The 21,471-nt window shown below is 53.1% G+C and overlaps 68 non-coding genes across 68 annotated transcripts; 50 read left to right on the top strand and 18 right to left on the bottom strand.

Moving 5' to 3' along the window:
• Positions 1 to 329: 329 nt before the first annotated feature.
• On the bottom strand, positions 330 to 402 carry trnaa-agc (transfer RNA alanine (anticodon AGC)). Its single transcript has one exon. It is a non-coding gene; the product is annotated as a tRNA-Ala (tRNA).
• Positions 403 to 546: 144 nt separating this feature from the next.
• trnaq-cug (transfer RNA glutamine (anticodon CUG)) lies at positions 547 to 618 on the top strand. Its single transcript has one exon. It is a non-coding gene; the product is annotated as a tRNA-Gln (tRNA).
• A 79-nt stretch (positions 619 to 697) lies between these two features.
• Positions 698 to 769, top strand: trnaq-uug (transfer RNA glutamine (anticodon UUG)). The gene has a single exon. It is a non-coding gene; the product is annotated as a tRNA-Gln (tRNA).
• A 156-nt stretch (positions 770 to 925) lies between these two features.
• Positions 926 to 998, top strand: trnai-aau (transfer RNA isoleucine (anticodon AAU)). The gene has a single exon. It is a non-coding gene; the product is annotated as a tRNA-Ile (tRNA).
• A 272-nt stretch (positions 999 to 1,270) lies between these two features.
• trnaa-agc (transfer RNA alanine (anticodon AGC)) lies at positions 1,271 to 1,343 on the bottom strand. Its single transcript has one exon. It is a non-coding gene; the product is annotated as a tRNA-Ala (tRNA).
• A 145-nt stretch (positions 1,344 to 1,488) lies between these two features.
• Positions 1,489 to 1,560, top strand: trnaq-cug (transfer RNA glutamine (anticodon CUG)). The gene has a single exon. It is a non-coding gene; the product is annotated as a tRNA-Gln (tRNA).
• A 78-nt stretch (positions 1,561 to 1,638) lies between these two features.
• On the top strand, positions 1,639 to 1,710 carry trnaq-uug (transfer RNA glutamine (anticodon UUG)). Its single transcript has one exon. It is a non-coding gene; the product is annotated as a tRNA-Gln (tRNA).
• Positions 1,711 to 1,857: 147 nt separating this feature from the next.
• On the top strand, positions 1,858 to 1,931 carry trnai-aau (transfer RNA isoleucine (anticodon AAU)). The gene has a single exon. It is a non-coding gene; the product is annotated as a tRNA-Ile (tRNA).
• Positions 1,932 to 2,201: 270 nt separating this feature from the next.
• trnaa-agc (transfer RNA alanine (anticodon AGC)) lies at positions 2,202 to 2,274 on the bottom strand. The gene has a single exon. It is a non-coding gene; the product is annotated as a tRNA-Ala (tRNA).
• Positions 2,275 to 2,417: 143 nt separating this feature from the next.
• trnaq-cug (transfer RNA glutamine (anticodon CUG)) lies at positions 2,418 to 2,489 on the top strand. The gene has a single exon. It is a non-coding gene; the product is annotated as a tRNA-Gln (tRNA).
• Positions 2,490 to 2,577: 88 nt separating this feature from the next.
• trnaq-uug (transfer RNA glutamine (anticodon UUG)) lies at positions 2,578 to 2,649 on the top strand. The gene has a single exon. It is a non-coding gene; the product is annotated as a tRNA-Gln (tRNA).
• A 159-nt stretch (positions 2,650 to 2,808) lies between these two features.
• trnai-aau (transfer RNA isoleucine (anticodon AAU)) lies at positions 2,809 to 2,882 on the top strand. Its single transcript has one exon. It is a non-coding gene; the product is annotated as a tRNA-Ile (tRNA).
• A 270-nt stretch (positions 2,883 to 3,152) lies between these two features.
• On the bottom strand, positions 3,153 to 3,225 carry trnaa-agc (transfer RNA alanine (anticodon AGC)). The gene has a single exon. It is a non-coding gene; the product is annotated as a tRNA-Ala (tRNA).
• A 143-nt stretch (positions 3,226 to 3,368) lies between these two features.
• On the top strand, positions 3,369 to 3,440 carry trnaq-cug (transfer RNA glutamine (anticodon CUG)). Its single transcript has one exon. It is a non-coding gene; the product is annotated as a tRNA-Gln (tRNA).
• A 78-nt stretch (positions 3,441 to 3,518) lies between these two features.
• trnaq-uug (transfer RNA glutamine (anticodon UUG)) lies at positions 3,519 to 3,590 on the top strand. The gene has a single exon. It is a non-coding gene; the product is annotated as a tRNA-Gln (tRNA).
• A 150-nt stretch (positions 3,591 to 3,740) lies between these two features.
• Positions 3,741 to 3,814, top strand: trnai-aau (transfer RNA isoleucine (anticodon AAU)). The gene has a single exon. It is a non-coding gene; the product is annotated as a tRNA-Ile (tRNA).
• Positions 3,815 to 4,084: 270 nt separating this feature from the next.
• On the bottom strand, positions 4,085 to 4,157 carry trnaa-agc (transfer RNA alanine (anticodon AGC)). The gene has a single exon. It is a non-coding gene; the product is annotated as a tRNA-Ala (tRNA).
• A 143-nt stretch (positions 4,158 to 4,300) lies between these two features.
• trnaq-cug (transfer RNA glutamine (anticodon CUG)) lies at positions 4,301 to 4,372 on the top strand. The gene has a single exon. It is a non-coding gene; the product is annotated as a tRNA-Gln (tRNA).
• A 78-nt stretch (positions 4,373 to 4,450) lies between these two features.
• trnaq-uug (transfer RNA glutamine (anticodon UUG)) lies at positions 4,451 to 4,522 on the top strand. Its single transcript has one exon. It is a non-coding gene; the product is annotated as a tRNA-Gln (tRNA).
• Positions 4,523 to 4,675: 153 nt separating this feature from the next.
• Positions 4,676 to 4,749, top strand: trnai-aau (transfer RNA isoleucine (anticodon AAU)). The gene has a single exon. It is a non-coding gene; the product is annotated as a tRNA-Ile (tRNA).
• Positions 4,750 to 5,019: 270 nt separating this feature from the next.
• On the bottom strand, positions 5,020 to 5,092 carry trnaa-agc (transfer RNA alanine (anticodon AGC)). Its single transcript has one exon. It is a non-coding gene; the product is annotated as a tRNA-Ala (tRNA).
• A 143-nt stretch (positions 5,093 to 5,235) lies between these two features.
• Positions 5,236 to 5,307, top strand: trnaq-cug (transfer RNA glutamine (anticodon CUG)). The gene has a single exon. It is a non-coding gene; the product is annotated as a tRNA-Gln (tRNA).
• Positions 5,308 to 5,385: 78 nt separating this feature from the next.
• Positions 5,386 to 5,457, top strand: trnaq-uug (transfer RNA glutamine (anticodon UUG)). Its single transcript has one exon. It is a non-coding gene; the product is annotated as a tRNA-Gln (tRNA).
• A 131-nt stretch (positions 5,458 to 5,588) lies between these two features.
• trnai-aau (transfer RNA isoleucine (anticodon AAU)) lies at positions 5,589 to 5,662 on the top strand. Its single transcript has one exon. It is a non-coding gene; the product is annotated as a tRNA-Ile (tRNA).
• Positions 5,663 to 5,932: 270 nt separating this feature from the next.
• Positions 5,933 to 6,005, bottom strand: trnaa-agc (transfer RNA alanine (anticodon AGC)). The gene has a single exon. It is a non-coding gene; the product is annotated as a tRNA-Ala (tRNA).
• A 143-nt stretch (positions 6,006 to 6,148) lies between these two features.
• trnaq-cug (transfer RNA glutamine (anticodon CUG)) lies at positions 6,149 to 6,219 on the top strand. The gene has a single exon. It is a non-coding gene; the product is annotated as a tRNA-Gln (tRNA).
• Positions 6,220 to 6,308: 89 nt separating this feature from the next.
• trnaq-uug (transfer RNA glutamine (anticodon UUG)) lies at positions 6,309 to 6,380 on the top strand. Its single transcript has one exon. It is a non-coding gene; the product is annotated as a tRNA-Gln (tRNA).
• Positions 6,381 to 6,542: 162 nt separating this feature from the next.
• trnai-aau (transfer RNA isoleucine (anticodon AAU)) lies at positions 6,543 to 6,616 on the top strand. Its single transcript has one exon. It is a non-coding gene; the product is annotated as a tRNA-Ile (tRNA).
• Positions 6,617 to 6,886: 270 nt separating this feature from the next.
• trnaa-agc (transfer RNA alanine (anticodon AGC)) lies at positions 6,887 to 6,959 on the bottom strand. Its single transcript has one exon. It is a non-coding gene; the product is annotated as a tRNA-Ala (tRNA).
• A 143-nt stretch (positions 6,960 to 7,102) lies between these two features.
• trnaq-cug (transfer RNA glutamine (anticodon CUG)) lies at positions 7,103 to 7,174 on the top strand. The gene has a single exon. It is a non-coding gene; the product is annotated as a tRNA-Gln (tRNA).
• Positions 7,175 to 7,263: 89 nt separating this feature from the next.
• On the top strand, positions 7,264 to 7,335 carry trnaq-uug (transfer RNA glutamine (anticodon UUG)). The gene has a single exon. It is a non-coding gene; the product is annotated as a tRNA-Gln (tRNA).
• Positions 7,336 to 7,497: 162 nt separating this feature from the next.
• On the top strand, positions 7,498 to 7,571 carry trnai-aau (transfer RNA isoleucine (anticodon AAU)). Its single transcript has one exon. It is a non-coding gene; the product is annotated as a tRNA-Ile (tRNA).
• Positions 7,572 to 7,841: 270 nt separating this feature from the next.
• On the bottom strand, positions 7,842 to 7,914 carry trnaa-agc (transfer RNA alanine (anticodon AGC)). The gene has a single exon. It is a non-coding gene; the product is annotated as a tRNA-Ala (tRNA).
• A 143-nt stretch (positions 7,915 to 8,057) lies between these two features.
• trnaq-cug (transfer RNA glutamine (anticodon CUG)) lies at positions 8,058 to 8,129 on the top strand. The gene has a single exon. It is a non-coding gene; the product is annotated as a tRNA-Gln (tRNA).
• Positions 8,130 to 8,207: 78 nt separating this feature from the next.
• Positions 8,208 to 8,279, top strand: trnaq-uug (transfer RNA glutamine (anticodon UUG)). Its single transcript has one exon. It is a non-coding gene; the product is annotated as a tRNA-Gln (tRNA).
• A 150-nt stretch (positions 8,280 to 8,429) lies between these two features.
• On the top strand, positions 8,430 to 8,503 carry trnai-aau (transfer RNA isoleucine (anticodon AAU)). Its single transcript has one exon. It is a non-coding gene; the product is annotated as a tRNA-Ile (tRNA).
• A 270-nt stretch (positions 8,504 to 8,773) lies between these two features.
• Positions 8,774 to 8,846, bottom strand: trnaa-agc (transfer RNA alanine (anticodon AGC)). Its single transcript has one exon. It is a non-coding gene; the product is annotated as a tRNA-Ala (tRNA).
• Positions 8,847 to 8,989: 143 nt separating this feature from the next.
• trnaq-cug (transfer RNA glutamine (anticodon CUG)) lies at positions 8,990 to 9,061 on the top strand. Its single transcript has one exon. It is a non-coding gene; the product is annotated as a tRNA-Gln (tRNA).
• Positions 9,062 to 9,139: 78 nt separating this feature from the next.
• trnaq-uug (transfer RNA glutamine (anticodon UUG)) lies at positions 9,140 to 9,211 on the top strand. The gene has a single exon. It is a non-coding gene; the product is annotated as a tRNA-Gln (tRNA).
• A 153-nt stretch (positions 9,212 to 9,364) lies between these two features.
• Positions 9,365 to 9,438, top strand: trnai-aau (transfer RNA isoleucine (anticodon AAU)). The gene has a single exon. It is a non-coding gene; the product is annotated as a tRNA-Ile (tRNA).
• Positions 9,439 to 9,708: 270 nt separating this feature from the next.
• Positions 9,709 to 9,781, bottom strand: trnaa-agc (transfer RNA alanine (anticodon AGC)). Its single transcript has one exon. It is a non-coding gene; the product is annotated as a tRNA-Ala (tRNA).
• Positions 9,782 to 9,925: 144 nt separating this feature from the next.
• On the top strand, positions 9,926 to 9,997 carry trnaq-cug (transfer RNA glutamine (anticodon CUG)). The gene has a single exon. It is a non-coding gene; the product is annotated as a tRNA-Gln (tRNA).
• A 78-nt stretch (positions 9,998 to 10,075) lies between these two features.
• trnaq-uug (transfer RNA glutamine (anticodon UUG)) lies at positions 10,076 to 10,147 on the top strand. The gene has a single exon. It is a non-coding gene; the product is annotated as a tRNA-Gln (tRNA).
• Positions 10,148 to 10,296: 149 nt separating this feature from the next.
• Positions 10,297 to 10,370, top strand: trnai-aau (transfer RNA isoleucine (anticodon AAU)). Its single transcript has one exon. It is a non-coding gene; the product is annotated as a tRNA-Ile (tRNA).
• Positions 10,371 to 10,640: 270 nt separating this feature from the next.
• trnaa-agc (transfer RNA alanine (anticodon AGC)) lies at positions 10,641 to 10,713 on the bottom strand. Its single transcript has one exon. It is a non-coding gene; the product is annotated as a tRNA-Ala (tRNA).
• A 143-nt stretch (positions 10,714 to 10,856) lies between these two features.
• On the top strand, positions 10,857 to 10,928 carry trnaq-cug (transfer RNA glutamine (anticodon CUG)). The gene has a single exon. It is a non-coding gene; the product is annotated as a tRNA-Gln (tRNA).
• A 78-nt stretch (positions 10,929 to 11,006) lies between these two features.
• trnaq-uug (transfer RNA glutamine (anticodon UUG)) lies at positions 11,007 to 11,078 on the top strand. Its single transcript has one exon. It is a non-coding gene; the product is annotated as a tRNA-Gln (tRNA).
• A 141-nt stretch (positions 11,079 to 11,219) lies between these two features.
• Positions 11,220 to 11,293, top strand: trnai-aau (transfer RNA isoleucine (anticodon AAU)). Its single transcript has one exon. It is a non-coding gene; the product is annotated as a tRNA-Ile (tRNA).
• Positions 11,294 to 11,563: 270 nt separating this feature from the next.
• trnaa-agc (transfer RNA alanine (anticodon AGC)) lies at positions 11,564 to 11,636 on the bottom strand. The gene has a single exon. It is a non-coding gene; the product is annotated as a tRNA-Ala (tRNA).
• Positions 11,637 to 11,779: 143 nt separating this feature from the next.
• Positions 11,780 to 11,851, top strand: trnaq-cug (transfer RNA glutamine (anticodon CUG)). The gene has a single exon. It is a non-coding gene; the product is annotated as a tRNA-Gln (tRNA).
• A 78-nt stretch (positions 11,852 to 11,929) lies between these two features.
• trnaq-uug (transfer RNA glutamine (anticodon UUG)) lies at positions 11,930 to 12,001 on the top strand. The gene has a single exon. It is a non-coding gene; the product is annotated as a tRNA-Gln (tRNA).
• Positions 12,002 to 12,139: 138 nt separating this feature from the next.
• On the top strand, positions 12,140 to 12,213 carry trnai-aau (transfer RNA isoleucine (anticodon AAU)). Its single transcript has one exon. It is a non-coding gene; the product is annotated as a tRNA-Ile (tRNA).
• A 270-nt stretch (positions 12,214 to 12,483) lies between these two features.
• trnaa-agc (transfer RNA alanine (anticodon AGC)) lies at positions 12,484 to 12,556 on the bottom strand. The gene has a single exon. It is a non-coding gene; the product is annotated as a tRNA-Ala (tRNA).
• Positions 12,557 to 12,699: 143 nt separating this feature from the next.
• On the top strand, positions 12,700 to 12,771 carry trnaq-cug (transfer RNA glutamine (anticodon CUG)). The gene has a single exon. It is a non-coding gene; the product is annotated as a tRNA-Gln (tRNA).
• Positions 12,772 to 12,849: 78 nt separating this feature from the next.
• On the top strand, positions 12,850 to 12,921 carry trnaq-uug (transfer RNA glutamine (anticodon UUG)). The gene has a single exon. It is a non-coding gene; the product is annotated as a tRNA-Gln (tRNA).
• Positions 12,922 to 13,060: 139 nt separating this feature from the next.
• trnai-aau (transfer RNA isoleucine (anticodon AAU)) lies at positions 13,061 to 13,134 on the top strand. Its single transcript has one exon. It is a non-coding gene; the product is annotated as a tRNA-Ile (tRNA).
• A 270-nt stretch (positions 13,135 to 13,404) lies between these two features.
• trnaa-agc (transfer RNA alanine (anticodon AGC)) lies at positions 13,405 to 13,477 on the bottom strand. The gene has a single exon. It is a non-coding gene; the product is annotated as a tRNA-Ala (tRNA).
• Positions 13,478 to 13,620: 143 nt separating this feature from the next.
• On the top strand, positions 13,621 to 13,692 carry trnaq-cug (transfer RNA glutamine (anticodon CUG)). Its single transcript has one exon. It is a non-coding gene; the product is annotated as a tRNA-Gln (tRNA).
• A 78-nt stretch (positions 13,693 to 13,770) lies between these two features.
• On the top strand, positions 13,771 to 13,842 carry trnaq-uug (transfer RNA glutamine (anticodon UUG)). The gene has a single exon. It is a non-coding gene; the product is annotated as a tRNA-Gln (tRNA).
• Positions 13,843 to 13,980: 138 nt separating this feature from the next.
• On the top strand, positions 13,981 to 14,054 carry trnai-aau (transfer RNA isoleucine (anticodon AAU)). The gene has a single exon. It is a non-coding gene; the product is annotated as a tRNA-Ile (tRNA).
• Positions 14,055 to 14,324: 270 nt separating this feature from the next.
• Positions 14,325 to 14,397, bottom strand: trnaa-agc (transfer RNA alanine (anticodon AGC)). Its single transcript has one exon. It is a non-coding gene; the product is annotated as a tRNA-Ala (tRNA).
• Positions 14,398 to 14,540: 143 nt separating this feature from the next.
• trnaq-cug (transfer RNA glutamine (anticodon CUG)) lies at positions 14,541 to 14,612 on the top strand. Its single transcript has one exon. It is a non-coding gene; the product is annotated as a tRNA-Gln (tRNA).
• A 78-nt stretch (positions 14,613 to 14,690) lies between these two features.
• Positions 14,691 to 14,762, top strand: trnaq-uug (transfer RNA glutamine (anticodon UUG)). Its single transcript has one exon. It is a non-coding gene; the product is annotated as a tRNA-Gln (tRNA).
• A 155-nt stretch (positions 14,763 to 14,917) lies between these two features.
• trnai-aau (transfer RNA isoleucine (anticodon AAU)) lies at positions 14,918 to 14,991 on the top strand. The gene has a single exon. It is a non-coding gene; the product is annotated as a tRNA-Ile (tRNA).
• Positions 14,992 to 15,261: 270 nt separating this feature from the next.
• On the bottom strand, positions 15,262 to 15,334 carry trnaa-agc (transfer RNA alanine (anticodon AGC)). Its single transcript has one exon. It is a non-coding gene; the product is annotated as a tRNA-Ala (tRNA).
• A 143-nt stretch (positions 15,335 to 15,477) lies between these two features.
• Positions 15,478 to 15,549, top strand: trnaq-cug (transfer RNA glutamine (anticodon CUG)). The gene has a single exon. It is a non-coding gene; the product is annotated as a tRNA-Gln (tRNA).
• A 307-nt stretch (positions 15,550 to 15,856) lies between these two features.
• Positions 15,857 to 15,930, top strand: trnai-aau (transfer RNA isoleucine (anticodon AAU)). Its single transcript has one exon. It is a non-coding gene; the product is annotated as a tRNA-Ile (tRNA).
• Positions 15,931 to 16,200: 270 nt separating this feature from the next.
• On the bottom strand, positions 16,201 to 16,273 carry trnaa-agc (transfer RNA alanine (anticodon AGC)). Its single transcript has one exon. It is a non-coding gene; the product is annotated as a tRNA-Ala (tRNA).
• Positions 16,274 to 21,471: the final 5,198 nt, after the last annotated feature.

The raw sequence follows: 21,471 nt of genomic DNA on the forward strand, positions 1-21,471 counted from the left end.
GGTTAGAGCGTGGTGCTAATAACGCCAAGGTCGCGGGTTTCGATCCCCGTACGGGCCAGCCGGTGACGTTTCGCGCTGTTGGCTTAATGTCCGCTGAGGCACGATGGGCCACTTTTTAGCTCTCTGACTGCAAGGAACTCCTGTGTCCCGCCTACGGGTTCGCTACATCCAAGAGTTGGCAGCGAAGCATGCCATGGTTTTCAGCACCGCTTTTGTCGCGAGTCCTCGCTGACATCGGAAGAAGAGAGCAAACTTTGAACACGCCCGCTCGCCACGCGTGTCGCAGGGAATGGCAGCAGAGAGACCTTGGCGCGAGCTCCATAAACACGTGGAGAATGCGGGCATCGATCCCGCTACCTCTCGCATGCTAAGCGAGCGCTCTACCACTTGAGCTAATTCCCCCAGCTGAGAGCAGCCCTTTAGCCAAGGAGAGGAAACGCACGCCACTAACCAACAGCTAAGCTGCGGGATAAACACAGAAAGCGCATTTCAGATTCGCATCTAGACTGGTGCCGGCCGCTTGTGCGGGAGCTTGTGGGACCACCCGGTTCCATGGTGTAATGGCTAGCACTCTGGACTCTGAATCCAGCGATCCGAGTTCAAATCTCGGTGGGACCCTCGCTCGCTGGGGTGTCGTTGTGTTTCTGAGGGCTCTCGCTCTGGAAACTTCAAGGCTTGCCGGGAAGCGCTCTACCCAGGTTCCATGGTGTAATGGTGAGCACCCTGGGCTTTGAATCCAGTGATCCGAGTTCAAGTCTCGGTGGGACCTGGTGTCCCTCCTCCGCACGGAAGGGGCGAGAAGCGCATCTCTCCCGGCTGCATGTTTTGCGACTCTTTACCGCCAAGGGTAACTTTTAAAAAAAAAAAAAAAAAAAAAAAAAAAAAAAAAAAAAAAAAAAGGCTTTTGAAAAGCAGCCGCCCTTGTGGCCGGTTAGCTCAGTTGGTTAGAGCGTGATGCTAATAACGCCAAGGTCGCGGTTCGATCCCCGTACGGGCCAGCCGGTGACGTTCGCGCTGTTGGCTTAACCTGCCGCTGAGGCACGATGGGCCACTTTTTAGCTCTCTGACTGCAAGGAACTCCTGTGTCCCGCCTACGGGTTCGCTACATCCAAGAGTTGGCAGCGAAGCATGCCATGGTTTTCAGCACCGCTTTTGTCGCGAGTCCTCGCTGACATCGGAAGAAGAGAGCAAACTTTGAACACGCCGCTCGCCACGCGTGTCGCAGGGAATCGGCAGCAGAGAGACCTTGGCGCGAGCTCCATAAAACACGTGGAGAATGCGGGCATCGATCCCGCTACCTCTCGCATGCTAAGCGAGCGCTCTACCACTTGAGCTAATTCCCCCAGCTGAGAGGCAGCCCTTTAGCCAAGGAGAGGAAAGGCACGCCACTAACCAACAGCTAAGCTGCGGGATAAACACAGAAAGCGCATTTCAGGATTCGCATCTAGACTGGTGGCGGCCGCTTGTGCGGGAGCTTGTGGGACCACCGGTTCCATGGTGTAATGGCTAGCACTCTGGACTCTGAATCCAGCGATCCGAGTTCAAATCTCGGTGGGACCTCGCTCGCTGGGGTGTCGTTGTGTTTCTGAGGGCTCTCGCTCTGGAAACTTCAAGGCTTGCCGGGAAGCGCTCTGCCCAGGTTCCATGGTGTAATGGTGAGCACCCTGGGCTTTGAATCCAGTGATCCGAGTTCAAGTCTCGGTGGGACCTGGTGTCCCTCCTCCGCACGGAAGGGGCGAGAAGCGCGTCTCTCCCGGCTGCATGTTTGCGACTCTTTACCGCCAAGGGTAACTTTAAAAAAAAAAAAAAAAAAAAAAAAAAAAAAAAAAAAGGCTTTTGAAAAGCAGCCGCCCTTGTGGCCGGTTAGCTCAGTTGGTTAGAGCGTGGTGCTAATAACGCCAAGGTCGCGGGTTCGATCCCCGTACGGGCCAGCCGGTGACGTTCGCGCTGTTGGCTTAATGTCCGCTGAGGCACGATGGGCCACTTTTTAGCTCTCTGACTGCAAGGAACTCCTGTGTCCCGCCTACGGGTTCGCTACATCCAAGAGTTGGCAGCGAAGCATGCCATGGTTTTCAGCACCGCTTTTGTCGCGAGTCCTCGCTGACATCGGAAGAAGAGAGCAAACTTTGAACACGCCGCTCGCCACGCGTGTCGCAGGGAATGGCAGCAGAGAGACCTTGGCGCGAGCTCCATAAAACACGTGGAGAATGCGGGCATCGATCCCGCTACCTCTCGCATGCTAAGCGAGCGCTCTACCACTTGAGCTAATTCCCCCAGCTGAGAGGAGCCCTTTAGCCAAGGAGAGGAAACGCACGCCACTAACCAACAGCTAAGCTGCGGGATAAACACAGAAAGCGCATTTCAGGTTCGCATCTAGACTGGTGGCGGCCGCTTGTGCGGGAGCTTGTGGGACCACCGGTTCCATGGTGTAATGGCTAGCACTCTGGACTCTGAATCCAGCGATCCGAGTTCAAATCTCGGTGGGACCTGCTTCCTTCCTTGCACCTGGGGCATCGTTGTGTTTCTGAGGGCCCTTGCTCTGGAAACTTCAAGGCTTGCCGGGAAGCGCTCCGCCCAGGTTCCATGGTGTAATGGTGAGCACCCTGGGCTTTGAATCCAGTGATCCGAGTTCAAGTCTCGGTGGGACCTGGTGTCCCTCCTCCGCACGGAAGGGACCGCCAGCGTGCGTGAGAAGTGCGTCTCTCTCGACGGCGTGTTTTGCGACTCTTTACCGCCAAGGGTAACTTTAAAAAAAAAAAAAAAAAAAAAAAAAAAAAAAAAAGGCTTTTGAAAAGGAGCCGCCCTTGTGGCCGGTTAGCTCAGTTGGTTAGAGCGTGGTGCTAATAACGCCAAGGTCGCGGGTTCGATCCCCGTACGGGCCAGCCGGTGACGTTCGCGCTGTCGGCTTAACCTCCGCTGTGGCACGATGGGCCACTTTTTAGCTCTCTGACTGCAAGGAACTCCTGTGTCCCGCCTACGGGTTCGCTACATCCAAGAGTTGGCAGCGAAGCATGCCATGGTTTTCAGCAGCGCTTTTGTCGCGAGTCCTCGCTGACATCGGAAGAAGAGAGCAAACTTTGAACACGCCGCTCGCCACGCGTGTCGCAGGGAATGGCAGCAGAGAGACCTTGGCGCGAGCTCCATAAAACACGTGGAGAATGCGGGCATCGATCCCGCTACCTCTCGCATGCTAAGCGAGCGCTCTACCACTTGAGCTAATTCCCCCAGCTGAGGGAAGCCCTTTAGCCAAGGAGAGGAAACGCACGCCACTAACCAACAGCTAAGCTGCGGGATAAACACAGAAAGCGCATTTCAGGTTCGCATCTAGACTGGTGGCGGCCGCTTGTGCGGGAGCTTGTGGGACCACCGGTTCCATGGTGTAATGGCTAGCACTCTGGACTCTGAATCCAGCGATCCGAGTTCAAATCTCGGTGGGACCTCGCTCGCTGGGGTGTCGTTGTGTTTCTGAGGGCTCTCGCTCTGGAAACTTCAAGGCTTGCCGGGAAGCGCTCTGCCCAGGTTCCATGGTGTAATGGTGAGCACCCTGGGCTTTGAATCCAGTGATCCGAGTTCAAGTCTCGGTGGGACCTGGTGTCCCTCCTCCGCACGGAAGGGGCGAGAAGCGCGTCTCTCCCGGCTGCATGTTTTGCGACTCTTTGCCGCCAAGGGTAACTTTAAAAAAAAAAAAAAAAAAAAAAAAAAAAAAAAAAAAAAGGCTTTTGAAAAGCAGCCGCCCTTGTGGCCGGTTAGCTCAGTTGGTTAGAGCGTGGTGCTAATAACGCCAAGGTCGCGGGTTCGATCCCCGTACGGGCCAGCCGGTGACGTTCGCGCTGTTGGCTTAATGTCCGCTGAGGCACGATGGGCCACTTTTTAGCTCTCTGACTGCAAGGAACTCCTGTGTCCCGCCTACGGGTTCGCTACATCCAAGAGTTGGCAGCGAAGCATGCCATGGTTTTCAGCACCGCTTTTGTCGCGAGTCCTCGCTGACATCGGAAGAAGAGAGCAAACTTTGAACACGCCGCTCGCCACGCGTGTCGCAGGGAATGGCAGCAGAGAGACCTTGGCGCGAGCTCCATAAAACACGTGGAGAATGCGGGCATCGATCCCGCTACCTCTCGCATGCTAAGCGAGCGCTCTACCACTTGAGCTAATTCCCCCAGCTGAGGGAAGCCCTTTAGCCAAGGAGAGGAAACGCACGCCACTAACCAACAGCTAAGCTGCGGGATAAACACAGAAAGCGCATTTCAGGTTCGCATCTAGACTGGTGGCGGCCGCTTGTGCGGGAGCTTGTGGGACCACCGGTTCCATGGTGTAATGGCTAGCACTCTGGACTCTGAATCCAGCGATCCGAGTTCAAATCTCGGTGGGACCTCGCTCGCTGGGGTGTCGTTGTGTTTCTGAGGGCTCTCGCTCTGGAAACTTCAAGGCTTGCCGGGAAGCGCTCTGCCCAGGTTCCATGGTGTAATGGTGAGCACCCTGGGCTTTGAATCCAGTGATCCGAGTTCAAGTCTCGGTGGGACCTGGTGTCCCTCCTCCGCACGGAAGGGGCGAGAAGCGCATCTCTCCCGGCTGCATGTTTTGCGACTCTTTACCGCCAAGGGTAACTTTAAAAAAAAAAAAAAAAAAAAAAAAAAAAAAAAAAAAAAAAAGGCTTTTGAAAAGCAGCCGCCCTTGTGGCCGGTTAGCTCAGTTGGTTAGAGCGTGGTGCTAATAACGCCAAGGTCGCGGGTTCGATCCCCGTACGGGCCAGCCGGTGACGTTCGCGCTGTTGGCTTAATGTCCGCTGAGGCACGATGGGCCACTTTTTAGCTCTCTGACTGCAAGGAACTCCTGTGTCCCGCCTACGGGTTCGCTACATCCAAGAGTTGGCAGCGAAGCATGCCATGGTTTTCAGCACCGCTTTTGTCGCGAGTCCTCGCTGACATCGGAAGAAGAGAGCAAACTTTGAACACGCCGCTCGCCACGCGTGTCGCAGGGAATGGCAGCAGAGAGACCTTGGCGCGAGCTCCATAAAACACGTGGAGAATGCGGGCATCGATCCCGCTACCTCTCGCATGCTAAGCGAGCGCTCTACCACTTGAGCTAATTCCCCCAGCTGAGGGCAGCCCTTTAGCCAAGGAGAGGAAACGCACGCCACTAACCAACAGCTAAGCTGCGGGATAAACACAGAAAGCGCATTTCAGATTCGCATCTAGACTGGTGGCGGCCGCTTGTGCGGGAGCTTGTGGGACCACCGGTTCCATGGTGTAATGGCTAGCACTCTGGACTCTGAATCCAGCGATCCGAGTTCAAATCTCGGTGGGACCTCGCTCGCTGGGGTGTCGTTGTGTTTCTGAGGGCTCTCGCTCTGGAAACTTCAAGGCTTGCCGGGAAGCGCTCTACCCAGGTTCCATGGTGTAATGGTGAGCACCCTGGGCTTTGAATCCAGTGATCCGAGTTCAAGTCTCGGTGGGACCTGGTGTCCCTCCTCCGCACGGAAGGGGCGAGAAGCGCGTCTCTCCCGGCTGCATGTTTTGCGACTCTTTACCGCCAAGGGTAACTTTAAAAAAAAAAAAAAAAAAAGGCTTTTGAAAAGCAGCCGCCCTTGTGGCCGGTTAGCTCAGTTGGTTAGAGCGTGGTGCTAATAACGCCAAGGTCGCGGGTTCGATCCCCGTACGGGCCAGCCGGTGACGTTCGCGCTGTTGGCTTAATGTCCGCTGAGGCACGATGGGCCACTTTTTAGCTCTCTGACTGCAAGGAACTCCTGTGTCCCGCCTACGGGTTCGCTACATCCAAGAGTTGGCAGCGAAGCATGCCATGGTTTTCAGCACCGCTTTTGTCGCGAGTCCTCGCTGACATCGGAAGAAGAGAGCAAACTTTGAACACGCCGCTCGCCACGCGTGTCGCAGGGAATGGCAGCAGAGAGACCTTGGCGCGAGCTCCATAAAACACGTGGAGAATGCGGGCATCGATCCCGCTACCTCTCGCATGCTAAGCGAGCGCTCTACCACTTGAGCTAATTCCCCCAGCTGAGGGCAGCCCTTTAGCCAAGGAGAGGAAAGGCACGCCACTAACCAACAGCTAAGCTGCGGGATAAACACAGAAAGCTCATTTCAGGTTCGCATCTAGACTGGTGGCGGCCGCTTGTGCGGGAGTTTGTGGGACCACCGGTTCCATGGTGTATGGCTAGCACTCTGGACTCTGAATCCAGCGATCCGAGTTCAAATCTCGGTGGGACCTGCTTCCTTCCTTGCTCACTGGGGCATCGTTGTGTTTCTGAGGGCCCTTGCTCTGGAAACTTCAAGGCTTGCCGGGAAGCGCTCCACCCAGGTTCCATGGTGTAATGGTGAGCACCCTGGGCTTTGAATCCAGTGATCCGAGTTCAAGTCTCGGTGGGACCTGGTGTCCCTCCTCCGCACGGAAGGGACCGCCAGCGTGCGTGAGAAGTGCGCTCTCTCGACGGCGTGTTTTGCGACTCTTTACCGCCAAGGGCAACTTTTAAAAAAAAAAAAAAAAAAAAAAAAAAAAAAAAAAAAAGGCTTTTGAAAAGGAGCCGCCCTTGGGGCCGGTTAGCTCAGTTGGTTAGAGCGTGGTGCTAATAACGCCAAGGTCGCGGGTTCGATCCCCGTACGGGCCAGCCGGTGACGTTCGCGCTGTTGGCTTAATGTCCGCTGAGGCACGATGGGCCACTTTTTAGCTCTCTGACTGCAAGGAACTCCTGTGTCCCGCCTACGGGTTCGCTACATCCAAGAGTTGGCAGCGAAGCATGCCATGGTTTTCAGCACCGCTTTTGTCGCGAGTCCTCGCTGACATCGGAAGAAGAGAGCAAACTTTGAACACGCCGCTCGCCACGCGTGTCGCAGGGAATGGCAGCAGAGAGACCTTGGCGCGAGCTCCATAAAACACGTGGAGAATGCGGGCATCGATCCCGCTACCTCTCGCATGCTAAGCGAGCGCTCTACCACTTGAGCTAATTCCCCCAGCTGAGGGAAGCCCTTTAGCCAAGGAGAGGAAACGCACGCCACTAACCAACAGCTAAGCTGCGGGATAAACACAGAAAGCGCATTTCAGGTTCGCATCTAGACTGGTGGCGGCCGCTTGTGCGGGAGTTTGTGGGACCACCGGTTCCATGGTGTAATGGCTAGCACTCTGGACTCTGAATCCAGCGATCCGAGTTCAAATCTCGGTGGGACCTGCTTCCTTCCTTGCTCACTGGGGCATCGTTGTGTTTCTGAGGGCCCTTGCTCTGGAAACTTCAAGGCTTGCCGGGAAGCGCTCTGCCCAGGTTCCATGGTGTAATGGTGAGCACCCTGGGCTTTGAATCCAGTGATCCGAGTTCAAGTCTCGGTGGGACCTGGTGTCCCTCCTCCGCACGGAAGGGACCGCCAGCGTGCGTGAGAAGTGCGTCTCTCTCGACGGCGTGTTTTGCGACTCTTTACCGCCAAGGGTAACTTAAAAAAAAAAAAAAAAAAAAAAAAAAAAAAAAAAAAAGGCTTTTGAAAAGGAGCCTGCCCTTGTGGCCGGTTAGCTCAGTTGGTTAGAGCGTGGTGCTAATAACGCCAAGGTCGCGGGTTCGATCCCCGTACGGGCCAGCCGGTGACGTTCGCGCTGTTGGCTTAATGTCCGCTGAGGCACGATGGGCCACTTTTTAGCTCTCTGACTGCAAGGAACTCCTGTGTCCCGCCTACGGGTTCGCTACATCCAAGAGTTGGCAGCGAAGCATGCCATGGTTTTCAGCAGCGCTTTTGTCGCGAGTCCTCGCTGACATCGGAAGAAGAGAGCAAACTTTGAACACGCCGCTCGCCACGCGTGTCGCAGGGAATGGCAGCAGAGAGACCTTGGCGCGAGCTCCATAAAACACGTGGAGAATGCGGGCATCGATCCCGCTACCTCTCGCATGCTAAGCGAGCGCTCTACCACTTGAGCTAATTCCCCCAGCTGAGGGCAGCCCTTTAGCCAAGGAGAGGAAACGCACGCCACTAACCAACAGCTAAGCTGCGGGATAAACACAGAAAGCGCATTTCAGATTCGCATCTAGACTGGTGGCGGCCGCTTGTGCGGGAGCTTGTGGGACCACCGGTTCCATGGTGTAATGGCTAGCACTCTGGACTCTGAATCCAGCGATCCGAGTTCAAATCTCGGTGGGACCTCGCTCGCTGGGGTGTCGTTGTGTTTCTGAGGGCTCTCGCTCTGGAAACTTCAAGGCTTGCCGGGAAGCGCTCTGCCCAGGTTCCATGGTGTAATGGTGAGCACCCTGGGCTTTGAATCCAGTGATCCGAGTTCAAGTCTCGGTGGGACCTGGTGTCCCTCCTCCGCACGGAAGGGGCGAGAAGCGCGTCTCTCCCGGCTGCATGTTTTGCGACTCTTTACCGCCAAGGGTAACTTTAAAAAAAAAAAAAAAAAAAAAAAAAAAAAAAAAAAAAAGGCTTTTGAAAAGCAGCCGCCCTTGTGGCCGGTTAGCTCAGTTGGTTAGAGCGTGGTGCTAATAACGCCAAGGTCGCGGGTTCGATCCCCGTACGGGCCAGCCGGTGACGTTCGCGCTGTTGGCTTAATGTCCGCTGAGGCACGATGGGCCACTTTTTAGCTCTCTGACTGCAAGGAACTCCTGTGTCCCGCCTACGGGTTCGCTACATCCAAGAGTTGGCAGCGAAGCATGCCATGGTTTTCAGCACCGCTTTTGTCGCGAGTCCTCGCTGACATCGGAAGAAGAGAGCAAACTTTGAACACGCCGCTCGCCACGCGTGTCGCAGGGAATGGCAGCAGAGAGACCTTGGCGCGAGCTCCATAAAACACGTGGAGAATGCGGGCATCGATCCCGCTACCTCTCGCATGCTAAGCGAGCGCTCTACCACTTGAGCTAATTCCCCCAGCTGAGAGCAGCCCTTTAGCCAAGGAGAGGAAACGCACGCCACTAACCAACAGCTAAGCTGCGGGATAAACACAGAAAGCGCATTTCAGATTCGCATCTAGACTGGTGGCGGCCGCTTGTGCGGGAGCTTGTGGGACCACCGGTTCCATGGTGTAATGGCTAGCACTCTGGACTCTGAATCCAGCGATCCGAGTTCAAATCTCGGTGGGACCTCGCTCGCTGGGGTGTCGTTGTGTTTCTGAGGGCTCTCGCTCTGGAAACTTCAAGGCTTGCCGGGAAGCGCTCTGCCCAGGTTCCATGGTGTAATGGTGAGCACCCTGGGCTTTGAATCCAGTGATCCGAGTTCAAGTCTCGGTGGGACCTGGTGTCCCTCCTCCGCACGGAAGGGGCGAGAAGCGCGTCTCTCCCGGCTGCATGTTTTGCGACTCTTTGCCGCCAAGGGTAACTTAAAAAAAAAAAAAAAAAAAAAAAAAAAAAAAAAAAAAAAAAAGGCTTTTGAAAAGCAGCCGCCCTTGTGGCCGGTTAGCTCAGTTGGTTAGAGCGTGGTGCTAATAACGCCAAGGTCGCGGGTTCGATCCCCGTACGGGCCAGCCGGTGACGTTCGCGCTGTTGGCTTAATGTCCGCTGAGGCACGATGGGCCACTTTTTAGCTCTCTGACTGCAAGGAACTCCTGTGTCCCGCCTACGGGTTCGCTACATCCAAGAGTTGGCAGCGAAGCATGCCATGGTTTTCAGCACCGCTTTTGTCGCGAGTCCTCGCTGACATCGGAAGAAGAGAGCAAACTTTGAACACGCCGCTCGCCACGCGTGTCGCAGGGAATGGCAGCAGAGAGACCTTGGCGCGAGCTCCATAAAACACGTGGAGAATGCGGGCATCGATCCCGCTACCTCTCGCATGCTAAGCGAGCGCTCTACCACTTGAGCTAATTCCCCCAGCTGAGAGGCAGCCCTTTAGCCAAGGAGAGGAAACGCACGCCACTAACCAACAGCTAAGCTGCGGGATAAACACAGAAAGCGCATTTCAGGTTCGCATCTAGACTGGTGGCGGCCGCTTGTGCGGGAGCTTGTGGGACCACCGGTTCCATGGTGTAATGGCTAGCACTCTGGACTCTGAATCCAGCGATCCGAGTTCAAATCTCGGTGGGACCTCGCTCGCTGGGGTGTCGTTGTGTTTCTGAGGGCTCTCGCTCTGGAAACTTCAAGGCTTGCCGGGAAGCGCTCTGCCCAGGTTCCATGGTGTAATGGTGAGCACCCTGGGCTTTGAATCCAGTGATCCGAGTTCAAGTCTCGGTGGGACCTGGTGTCCCTCCTCCGCACGGAAGGGGCGAGAAGCGCATCTCTCCCGGCTGCATGTTTTGCGACTCTTTACCGCCAAGGGTAACTTTAAAAAAAAAAAAAAAAAAAAAAAAAAAAAAAAAAAAAGGCTTTTGAAAAGCAGCCGCCCTTGTGGCCGGTTAGCTCAGTTGGTTAGAGCGTGGTGCTAATAACGCCAAGGTCGCGGGTTCGATCCCCGTACGGGCCAGCCGGTGACGTTCGCGCTGTTGGCTTAATGTCCGCTGAGGCACGATGGGCCACTTTTTAGCTCTCTGACTGCAAGGAACTCCTGTGTCCCGCCTACGGGTTCGCTACATCCAAGAGTTGGCAGCGAAGCATGCCATGGTTTTCAGCACCGCTTTTGTCGCGAGTCCTCGCTGACATCGGAAGAAGAGAGCAAACTTTGAACACGCCGCTCGCCACGCGTGTCGCAGGGAATGGCAGCAGAGAGACCTTGGCGCGAGCTCCATAAAACACGTGGAGAATGCGGGCATCGATCCCGCTACCTCTCGCATGCTAAGCGAGCGCTCTACCACTTGAGCTAATTCCCCCAGCTGAGGGCAGCCCTTTAGCCAAGGAGAGGAAACGCACGCCACTAACCAACAGCTAAGCTGCGGGATAAACACAGAAAGCGCATTTCAGATTCGCATCTAGACTGGTGGCGGCCGCTTGTGCGGGAGCTTGTGGGACCACCGGTTCCATGGTGTAATGGCTAGCACTCTGGACTCTGAATCCAGCGATCCGAGTTCAAATCTCGGTGGGACCTCGCTCGCTGGGGTGTCGTTGTGTTTCTGAGGGCTCTCGCTCTGGAAACTTCAAGGCTTGCCGGGAAGCGCTCTACCCAGGTTCCATGGTGTAATGGTGAGCACCCTGGGCTTTGAATCCAGTGATCCGAGTTCAAGTCTCGGTGGGACCTGGTGTCCCTCCTCCGCACGGAAGGGGCGAGAAGCGCATCTCTCCCGGCTGCATGTTTTGCGACTCTTTACCGCCAAGGGTAACTTTTAAAAAAAAAAAAAAAAAAAAAAAAAAAAGGCTTTTGAAAAGCAGCCGCCCTTGTGGCCGGTTAGCTCAGTTGGTTAGAGCGTGGTGCTAATAACGCCAAGGTCGCGGGTTCGATCCCCGTACGGGCCAGCCGGTGACGTTCGCGCTGTTGGCTTAATGTCCGCTGAGGCACGATGGGCCACTTTTTAGCTCTCTGACTGCAAGGAACTCCTGTGTCCCGCCTACGGGTTCGCTACATCCAAGAGTTGGCAGCGAAGCATGCCATGGTTTTCAGCACCGCTTTTGTCGCGAGTCCTCGCTGACATCGGAAGAAGAGAGCAAACTTTGAACACGCCGCTCGCCACGCGTGTCGCAGGGAATGGCAGCAGAGAGACCTTGGCGCGAGCTCCATAAAACACGTGGAGAATGCGGGCATCGATCCCGCTACCTCTCGCATGCTAAGCGAGCGCTCTACCACTTGAGCTAATTCCCCCAGCTGAGGGCAGCCCTTTAGCCAAGGAGAGGAAACGCACGCCACTAACCAACAGCTAAGCTGCGGGATAAACACAGAAAGCGCATTTCAGATTCGCATCTAGACTGGTGGCGGCCGCTTGTGCGGGAGCTTGTGGGACCACCGGTTCCATGGTGTAATGGCTAGCACTCTGGACTCTGAATCCAGCGATCCGAGTTCAAATCTCGGTGGGACCTCGCTCGCTGGGGTGTCGTTGTGTTTCTGAGGGCTCTCGCTCTGGAAACTTCAAGGCTTGCCGGGAAGCGCTCTACCCAGGTTCCATGGTGTAATGGTGAGCACCCTGGGCTTTGAATCCAGTGATCCGAGTTCAAGTCTCGGTGGGACCTGGTGTCCCTCCTCCGCACGGAAGGGGTGAGAAGCGCATCTCTCCCGGCTGCATGTTTTGCGACTCTTTACCGCCAAGGGTAACTTTTAAAAAAAAAAAAAAAAAAAAAAAAAGGCTTTTGAAAAGCAGCCGCCCTTGTGGCCGGTTAGCTCAGTTGGTTAGAGCGTGGTGCTAATAACGCCAAGGTCGCGGGTTCGATCCCCGTACGGGCCAGCCGGTGACGTTCGCGCTGTTGGCTTAATGTCCGCTGAGGCACGATGGGCCACTTTTTAGCTCTCTGACTGCAAGGAACTCCTGTGTCCCGCCTACGGGTTCGCTACATCCAAGAGTTGGCAGCGAAGCATGCCATGGTTTTCAGCACCGCTTTTGTCGCGAGTCCTCGCTGACATCGGAAGAAGAGAGCAAACTTTGAACACGCCGCTCGCCACGCGTGTCGCAGGGAATGGCAGCAGAGAGACCTTGGCGCGAGCTCCATAAAACACGTGGAGAATGCGGGCATCGATCCCGCTACCTCTCGCATGCTAAGCGAGCGCTCTACCACTTGAGCTAATTCCCCCAGCTGAGGGCAGCCCTTTAGCCAAGGAGAGGAAACGCACGCCACTAACCAACAGCTAAGCTGCGGGATAAACACAGAAAGCGCATTTCAGATTCGCATCTAGACTGGTGGCGGCCGCTTGTGCGGGAGCTTGTGGGACCACCGGTTCCATGGTGTAATGGCTAGCACTCTGGACTCTGAATCCAGCGATCCGAGTTCAAATCTCGGTGGGACCTCGCTCGCTGGGGTGTCGTTGTGTTTCTGAGGGCTCTCGCTCTGGAAACTTCAAGGCTTGCCGGGAAGTGCTCTACCCAGGTTCCATGGTGTAATGGTGAGCACCCTGGGCTTTGAATCCAGTGATCCGAGTTCAAGTCTCGGTGGGACCTGGTGTCCCTCCTCCGCACGGAAGGGGCGAGAAGCGCATCTCTCCCGGCTGCATGTTTTGCGACTCTTTACCGCCAAGGGTAACTTTTAAAAAAAAAAAAAAAAAAAAAAAAAAGGCTTTTGAAAAGCAGCCGCCCTTGTGGCCGGTTAGCTCAGTTGGTTAGAGCGTGGTGCTAATAACGCCAAGGTCGCGGGTTCGATCCCCGTACGGGCCAGCCGGTGACGTTCGCGCTGTTGGCTTAATGTCCGCTGAGGCACGATGGGCCACTTTTTAGCTCTCTGACTGCAAGGAACTCCTGTGTCCCGCCTACGGGTTCGCTACATCCAAGAGTTGGCAGCGAAGCATGCCATGGTTTTCAGCACCGCTTTTGTCGCGAGTCCTCGCTGACATCGGAAGAAGAGAGCAAACTTTGAACACGCCGCTCGCCACGCGTGTCGCAGGGAATGGCAGCAGAGAGACCTTGGCGCGAGCTCCATAAAACACGTGGAGAATGCGGGCATCGATCCCGCTACCTCTCGCATGCTAAGCGAGCGCTCTACCACTTGAGCTAATTCCCCCAGCTGAGGGCAGCCCTTTAGCCAAGGAGAGGAAACGCACGCCACTAACCAACAGCTAAGCTGCGGGATAAACACAGAAAGCGCATTTCAGATTCGCATCTAGACTGGTGGCGGCCGCTTGTGCGGGAGCTTGTGGGACCACCGGTTCCATGGTGTAATGGCTAGCACTCTGGACTCTGAATCCAGCGATCCGAGTTCAAATCTCGGTGGGACCTCGCTCGCTGGGGTGTCGTTGTGTTTCTGAGGGCTCTCGCTCTGGAAACTTCAAGGCTTGCCGGGAAGCGCTCTACCCAGGTTCCATGGTGTAATGGTGAGCACCCTGGGCTTTGAATCCAGTGATCCGAGTTCAAGTCTCGGTGGGACCTGGTGTCCCTCCTCCGCACGGAAGGGGCGAGAAGCGCATCTCTCCCGGCTGCATGTTTTGCGACTCTTTACCGCCAAGGGTAACTTTAAAAAAAAAAAAAAAAAAAAAAAAAAGGCTTTTGAAAAGCAGCCACCCTTGTGGCCGGTTAGCTCAGTTGGTTAGAGCGTGGTGCTAATAACGCCAAGGTCGCGGGTTCGATCCCCGTACGGGCCAGCCGGTGACGTTCGCGCTGTTGGCTTAATGTCCGCTGAGGCACGATGGGCCACTTTTTAGCTCTCTGACTGCAAGGAACTCCTGTGTCCCGCCTACGGGTTCGCTACATCCAAGAGTTGGCAGCGAAGCATGCCATGGTTTTCAGCACCGCTTTTGTCGCGAGTCCTCGCTGACATCGGAAGAAGAGAGCAAACTTTGAACACGCCGCTCGCCACGCGTGTCGCAGGGAATGGCAGCAGAGAGACCTTGGCGCGAGCTCCATAAAACACGTGGAGAATGCGGGCATCGATCCCGCTACCTCTCGCATGCTAAGCGAGCGCTCTACCACTTGAGCTAATTCCCCCAGCTGAGGGAAGCCCTTTAGCCAAGGAGAGGAAACGCACGCCACTAACCAACAGCTAAGCTGCGGGATAAACACAGAAAGCGCATTTCAGGTTCGCATCTAGACTGGTGGCGGCCGCTTGTGCGGGAGCTTGTGGGACCACCGGTTCCATGGTGTAATGGCTAGCACTCTGGACTCTGAATCCAGCGATCCGAGTTCAAATCTCGGTGGGACCTCGCTCGCTGGGGTGTCGTTGTGTTTCTGAGGGCTCTCGCTCTGGAAACTTCAAGGCTTGCCGGGAAGCGCTCTACCCAGGTTCCATGGTGTAATGGTGAGCACCCTGGGCTTTGAATCCAGTGATCCGAGTTCAAGTCTCGGTGGGACCTGGTGTCCCTCCTCCGCACGGAAGGGGGCGAGAAGCGCATCTCTCCCGGCTGCATGTTTTGCGACTCTTTACCGCCAAGGGTAACTTTTAAAAAAAAAAAAAAAAAAAAAAAAAAAAAAAAAAAAAAAAAGGCTTTTGAAAAGCAGCCACCCTTGTGGCCGGTTAGCTCAGTTGGTTAGAGCGTGGTGCTAATAACGCCAAGGTCGCGGGTTCGATCCCCGTACGGGCCAGCCGGTGACGTTCGCGCTGTTGGCTTAATGTCCGCTGAGGCATGATGGGCCACTTTTTAGCTCTCTGACTGCAAGGAACTCCTGTGTCCCGCCTACGGGTTCGCTACATCCAAGAGTTGGCAGCGAAGCATGCCATGGTTTTCAGCACCGCTTTTGTCGCGAGTCCTCGCTGACATCGGAAGAAGAGAGCAAACTTTGAACACGCCGCTCGCCACGCGTGTCGCAGGGAATGGCAGCAGAGAGACCTTGGCGCGAGCTCCATAAAACACGTGGAGAATGCGGGCATCGATCCCGCTACCTCTCGCATGCTAAGCGAGCGCTCTACCACTTGAGCTAATTCCCCCAGCTGAGGGCAGCCCTTTAGCCAAGGAGAGGAAACGCACGCCACTAACCAACAGCTAAGCTGCGGGATAAACACAGAAAGCGCATTTCAGATTCGCATCTAGACTGGTGGCGGCCGCTTGTGCGGGAGCTTGTGGGACCACCGGTTCCATGGTGTAATGGCTAGCACTCTGGACTCTGAATCCAGCGATCCGAGTTCAAATCTCGGTGGGACCTCGCTCGCTGGGGTGTCGTTGTGTTTCTGAGGGCTCTCGCTCTGGAAACTTCAAGGCTTGCCGGGAAGCGCTCTACCCATGGTGTAATGGTGAGCACCCTGGGCTTTGAATCCAGTGATCCGAGTTCAAGTCTCGGTGGGACCTGGTGTCCCTCCTCCGCACGGAAGGGGCGAGAAGCGCATCTCTCCCGGCTGCATGTTTTGCGACTCTTTACCGCCAAGGGTAACTTTTTTAAAAAAAAAAAAAAAAAAAAAAAAAAAAAAAAAAAAAAAAAAAAAAAAAGGCTTTTGAAAAGCAGCCACCCTTGTGGCCGGTTAGCTCAGTTGGTTAGAGCGTGGTGCTAATAACGCCAAGGTCGCGGGTTCGATCCCCGTACGGGCCAGCCGGTGACGTTCGCGCTGTTGGCTTAATGTCCGCTGAGGCACGATGGGCCACTTTTTAGCTCTCTGACTGCAAGGAACTCCTGTGTCCCGCCTACGGGTTCGCTACATCCAAGAGTTGGCAGCAAAGCATGCCATGGTTTTCAGCACCGCTTTTGTCGCGAGTCCTCGCTGACATCGGAAGAAGAGAGCAAACTTTGAACACGCCGCTCGCCACGCGTGTCGCAGGGAATGGCAGCAGAGAGACCTTGGCGCGAGCTCCATAAAACACGTGGAGAATGCGGGCATCGATCCCGCTACCTCTCGCATGCTAAGCGAGCGCTCTACCACTTGAGCTAATTCCCCCAGCTGAGGGCAGCCCTTTAGCCAAGGAGAGGAAACGCACGCCACTAACCAACAGCTAAGCTGCGGGATAAACACAGAAAGCGCATTTCAGGTTCGCATCTAGACTGGTGGCGGCCGCTTGTGCAGGAGCTCGTGGGACCACCGGTTCCATGGTGTAATGGCTAGCACTCTGGACTCTGAATCCAGCGATCCGATGGTGGACATAGAACCCTATTCACCTAATGCTCGCTCACCTCACGAGTCAGCCGTCTGGTTCACCCGTTCTTGTCCCAGTCCCGTGTTCCTTCCTCATCCTGACTTCTTGTGTTCTGACCTTTCGCCTGCCCCACGACCATGCTTTTTGGATTGCCCTTACAACGACGTTCGCCACTTGAAGACCCCCGCCTGTCTACGACTACGTTTCTCGGAGCATTCCCACAATAAAAGCCAGTTCAACCTGCACTTGGGTCCAATATATCATTTCTGGAATGGAACATGGCAAAAAGTAGATTGTGCTGGAACGTGGATGGTGTCCACTTCACAGGTGTCAGCATTCTCTTTGGCGACTGAAGTTTCAAGAATGTAAGTACGTTTACCACTATTCAAGGTAGAGTAATAGGGGTGGACACCACCTAGGGAGGACAGCACATCCGTGTGATGTGCGTCTATGCTCTGGTAGAGGCTGCGTCCCGCAGAGCTCTTTTAGAAGAGCTGGCCCCCTTTTGTGTCAGTAACAGATATTTCATAATTTGTAGAGATTTTAATATATCTGGAGGGTGAAGAGGATGTTAGTATCAAGCATTTTAAAAACTTCATGTCTAGATTTGGTTTTTCTGATGATTTGAGGGTATGCAGCCCCAGTCATCCGGACATTACTTAGTGTAATAGTAAAGAAGCACAAAATTGCCTAGATTATATTTTAGCTTCTGACTCTGTTGTTTTTCCGTATTGGCCAACGGACCATTTGATGGTTGAGGCTACGGTTTCCATAGAGGCCCCGATGCACGGCCCTGGGGATTGGAAACTAAATACTGACATCCTGAAGGAGAAGGAGTATAGGGACCTTAAGAACATTTTAAGGTGTGGCAGGAGTTTAAAGCTTTTTGTATCTCTGTTTCAGATTGGTGGGAAGCCACCATAATAGAAGTGCAGACTATTATCATTCAGTACTGCGTCCACAGGAAAGCCCAATCCCACAGCCATCCGCAGAGTGGCAAAAGAGTTGGGAAAACTTTATGCCCACCATAATAATGGGAAAGATTTTAACAGTACTTGAGAAACGGAGCTAAAAGTTGAATTGAGCCAATTATATAACCAGCAAGCCAGTGCTCTCCTTGCGGGAGCTCAAATAACGGAACTGGAGGAAGACGAAAAGGGCTCCTCCTTCTTTAACAAAGGGAGGGAGTCCCATCAAGACACCGGTTATACTTCCTTGCAGACCAGCTAAGGAGAGCTGGTCACAGATATGGCCCGGATGCTGGAGGTTGCTACAGAGTTTTATAAAAGCACAAGGAACTGATCTTGTTACAAGGAAGACTTTTTTTCCAGCATTTGCAGGCAACCCTCCCACCTGATTCCCAGGGTTGCTCACATTTATATTTATTTACTTAGCAGACACTTTTCTCCAAAGTGACATCTAATGAACTCTATGCAGTTTTATCAGCCTACAAACCTTAGTTACCAAGGTGACTCACACTGCTAGATACACTACTTACAATGGCTCACTCATCCATACATCAGTGGAACATACTCTCTTTTTGTCACTTGTGCACTGTGGGGGAACCTGAACAGCACATCTATCAACTATGGGAAGAAAGCCACACAGACACAAGGCAAACAGATAAACTCCACACAGACTGAGTGAGAATCAAATCCATGTCCTCTTGCACCACCCAGGCACTGTAAGACAGCAATACTACTCACAGTGCCACTGTGCTGCCTGCACTGCATGGAAGCACCCATCACTCTAGTCCATGAAGACCAGACATGCGGGGTTCCCGGCTGTTCGGCTGTTTGTAATTTACACCTTGTTCGAGATGTGATCGCCTGGCGGAGGACCGGAGGGTCCCCCTAGCACTAGTCAGCTTGGACCAGGAGAAAGCGTTTGACTGGGTGGACCACTGCTTTCTGTTTAACATCTTTGGCAGAGTGGGTTTTGGTCCCATTTTCCTTGGGTGGGTTCAGACACTCTATAACAGGGTCAATAGCCAAGTTTTCATCAACAGCTCTCTTGGGCAGTGGGTACCCCAGCTTGAGTGGGGTAAGACAGGGATGTCCGCTGTCTCCCCTTCTCTACGTTTTGTATGTGGAGCTGATGGTGGCAGCAATCCAGGCCCACTCGGGAATAGATGGGCTGCTCATTCCAGGAGGCGGTGGTAAGGCTGTTAATCTGGCCCAGTACACGGACAATACCATCTTGTTTGCTCGCTCCGACCGGTCACTTTCCCAAGCGCTGCACCTGACTCGGACCTTCGGGGGGGCCTCGAGTTTGGCGATCAACCTGGAAGACAGAGGGAAAGTACTTCGGATTCTGGGGAACGAGAAAAGATACCTTTGGTGGTGTCTCACTCTGCAGGGGTCCCCTCAGAGTGCTGGGTGTGAGTTTTCTTTCAGAAGGAGTGGCTCGAGTCAACTGGGAGGAGCACCTTGTGATAGCTAGACAGAAGATGGGGCTGTGGAAGGCAAGGTCGCCGTCCTTTCTGGGTAAGGTGTTGATTTTGACAGTCGAGGCTCTCCCGACTTTACTCTACTTAGCTCACATCTAACCCATGCCTCGCAATTTATGGAACGGATTTGTTAAAGATGTCTTTGGTTTGGTATGGGGTGGGAAATATGAGCACGTGAGGAGAGAGCTGATGTACCTGAAGAAGGACAGGGGTGGAAGGGGGGTCCATGACTTCCCTTTGAAATTTGACTGTCTTTTTTTGTGCAGCACTGCTCCTGTCAAGCAGCTCCCCTGGAACACCCACACCAGCATCTTCTTTGCCTCTGGCTGTCTTTCCCTTTGCGACACTTGGTGAATTCGTTGTCTAATGTAGGACCCAAGGCCGAGTCCCTCCCAGATCACCACAAAAAGATGGTGAAATGGAGTAAGAGCATTCCAGCAAATGCTAATGTCGGTACCCTCCTTAAGCATAGAGCATTATATAATGCTCTGCTGGAGAGGAGGGGAATGCGAGTCATGTTGGGCCTTGGGGAAGACATTTGGACCCGAATTCAGCCAAAAGGGCTCGACAATAGGCTACAGGACCGAAACCGGCAGTGCCTTCACAAAAGGTTGCCCTTGATGGAAAAGCTTTATAGGCACGGGTTAACTACCTTGAGTGTAGTGCCCTCACCAGCCAGCTTATCGATGACACCTGCTGCCCGCTGATGGAACAGCAGATAAAAGGTGGCATCAGAGGATTCCCCATTGCGGAACCTATGAAAGGAGTAACCGCTGTTCTCACGCGGCTTGTGGTGTCCATGCGCTTCATATTGAACTCCCCGACCTCTTGCCTGTCTTCCGATTACTCCTGATTCCTGTTACTGATGTTCTCTGATCGCCCGATCCTTGCCTGTTTCATCGACTACGCTTTTGCTTGCCCCTTTGTGTGAATAAAACCTAGATTCACAGCCCTGCGCTTGAGTCCTTCACCTCCTTGCCCCGGCGAACGTGACACTTGAGCACTTTTAATTGGTTCTTGGTATTGATGATTTTAATCTATTATATGTGTATGTGTTTTTTGTGTTTAGGTTATTAGTTTTATTTTATGTTTTAGGGGGTTTGATAATGCTTTCTTGTATTTTAGAAGTGTTTTATATGTTTTAGAGATGCATGTACAGTATACGATATGATGTTTCAGGTTAGACTGCTAATGGGGGACAGTCTTTTCATGGCCTTGGTGTAGCCACTAAGGGGCTGTTTTTTTGAGTTTTGAATGTATGTTATTGGAGAAATATTTTATGTGATTTTATTGTGACTATGTATTTCATGTAAAGATTTTTTAGTAACTTTTTTGTTGACCAACTGAAGGGAATGTAGTTGTTTTTAAATTTGTCTAGATTTTAATTGTGTGTAATATTAAATAACTTTATTCTAATAAAGATTAAGTTAATTAAAAAACCTGTTGAGTAGGGTCTTCAGGCACATTGAAGAAGAAGGAAATCGATTGGGCAGAGACAGTAATGGAAATGGCGGTGGGGGCTGGAGAGGCCTGTCACGCTATGCCCTCGTCAGCAAAGCCAAGCGATCACACCTGCTGCTAATCAGCATGACCAGGTATAAAGGGAGCCCCGTCACCTCACAGGGTTGTGGAATTGTACAATGTCTAACTGCTTGGCTTGTCGTTCAATGGGCTATTCTCAGCACATTATTCCCTGTTCAATGTTTCTGACTCTCCTGGCTTCTGACGCCTACTTGCTCACCCAGTTATTGAGTTTTGCTTCGCCCTGGAAAATGACGTCCACACCTCAGAAGACCCACGCCTGTCTACAACCTTCATTTTCTGTCTGTTCCTGTGATTGCACCAAATAAACGTACTCACACTTGGGTCCAAACCCCTACCTTCTGTCTCCTGTCTTCGTTGATGACAGAAGATTCCGTCATTTCCATGGACCCAGCGGAGTTGGAGCACCTGCAAAAGGCGGTGTCTGCACAGGGAGTCCTGCTTGGCCACCACGATCAGACCCTGCAGCAGATTGTTACACTAAACTTTTATTTAATAAAGTTATTAATACAATACACAGTTAAAAACAATCATTGAGAAATTTACAATCAAACAAATCCAAAACCACATTTCCTACAGTTGGTCAACAAAGCTTACTAAAAGGCCATTACATAAAATGCACTGTCAGGACAATAACCAAGTTTCTTTCCCATAACAATCCCCCTTCCTGGCTTCAAAATATATAAGTGACCTACGTCTTCCCCACACCGACATACCTATGAAAGGACTGTTCCCCAATAGCAGTCCACCCTGAGTCATCGTATCACATACATGCATTTTCCAAAACATATAAAATACTTCTAAATTACAATATAAAACTTTACTATACCCCCTAAAACCTAAAATCAGACAAATAAATACAAAGCAAACATACACATAATAAATTATTTGCCACACCCATGCCGCTGGCATAACCGGTTACACCTGGGGCTCAACAAGGATGACAATGTAAAAGGCAGAAGCGGACAAAGAGCGTTGCAGAACCTTGTTCACCAAATCACTTCCGCGCTC

This window comes from Scleropages formosus, unplaced genomic scaffold, assembly GCF_900964775.1.
Source record: "Scleropages formosus unplaced genomic scaffold, fSclFor1.1, whole genome shotgun sequence".
NCBI classification, from domain to species: Eukaryota; Metazoa; Chordata; class Actinopteri; order Osteoglossiformes; family Osteoglossidae; genus Scleropages; species Scleropages formosus.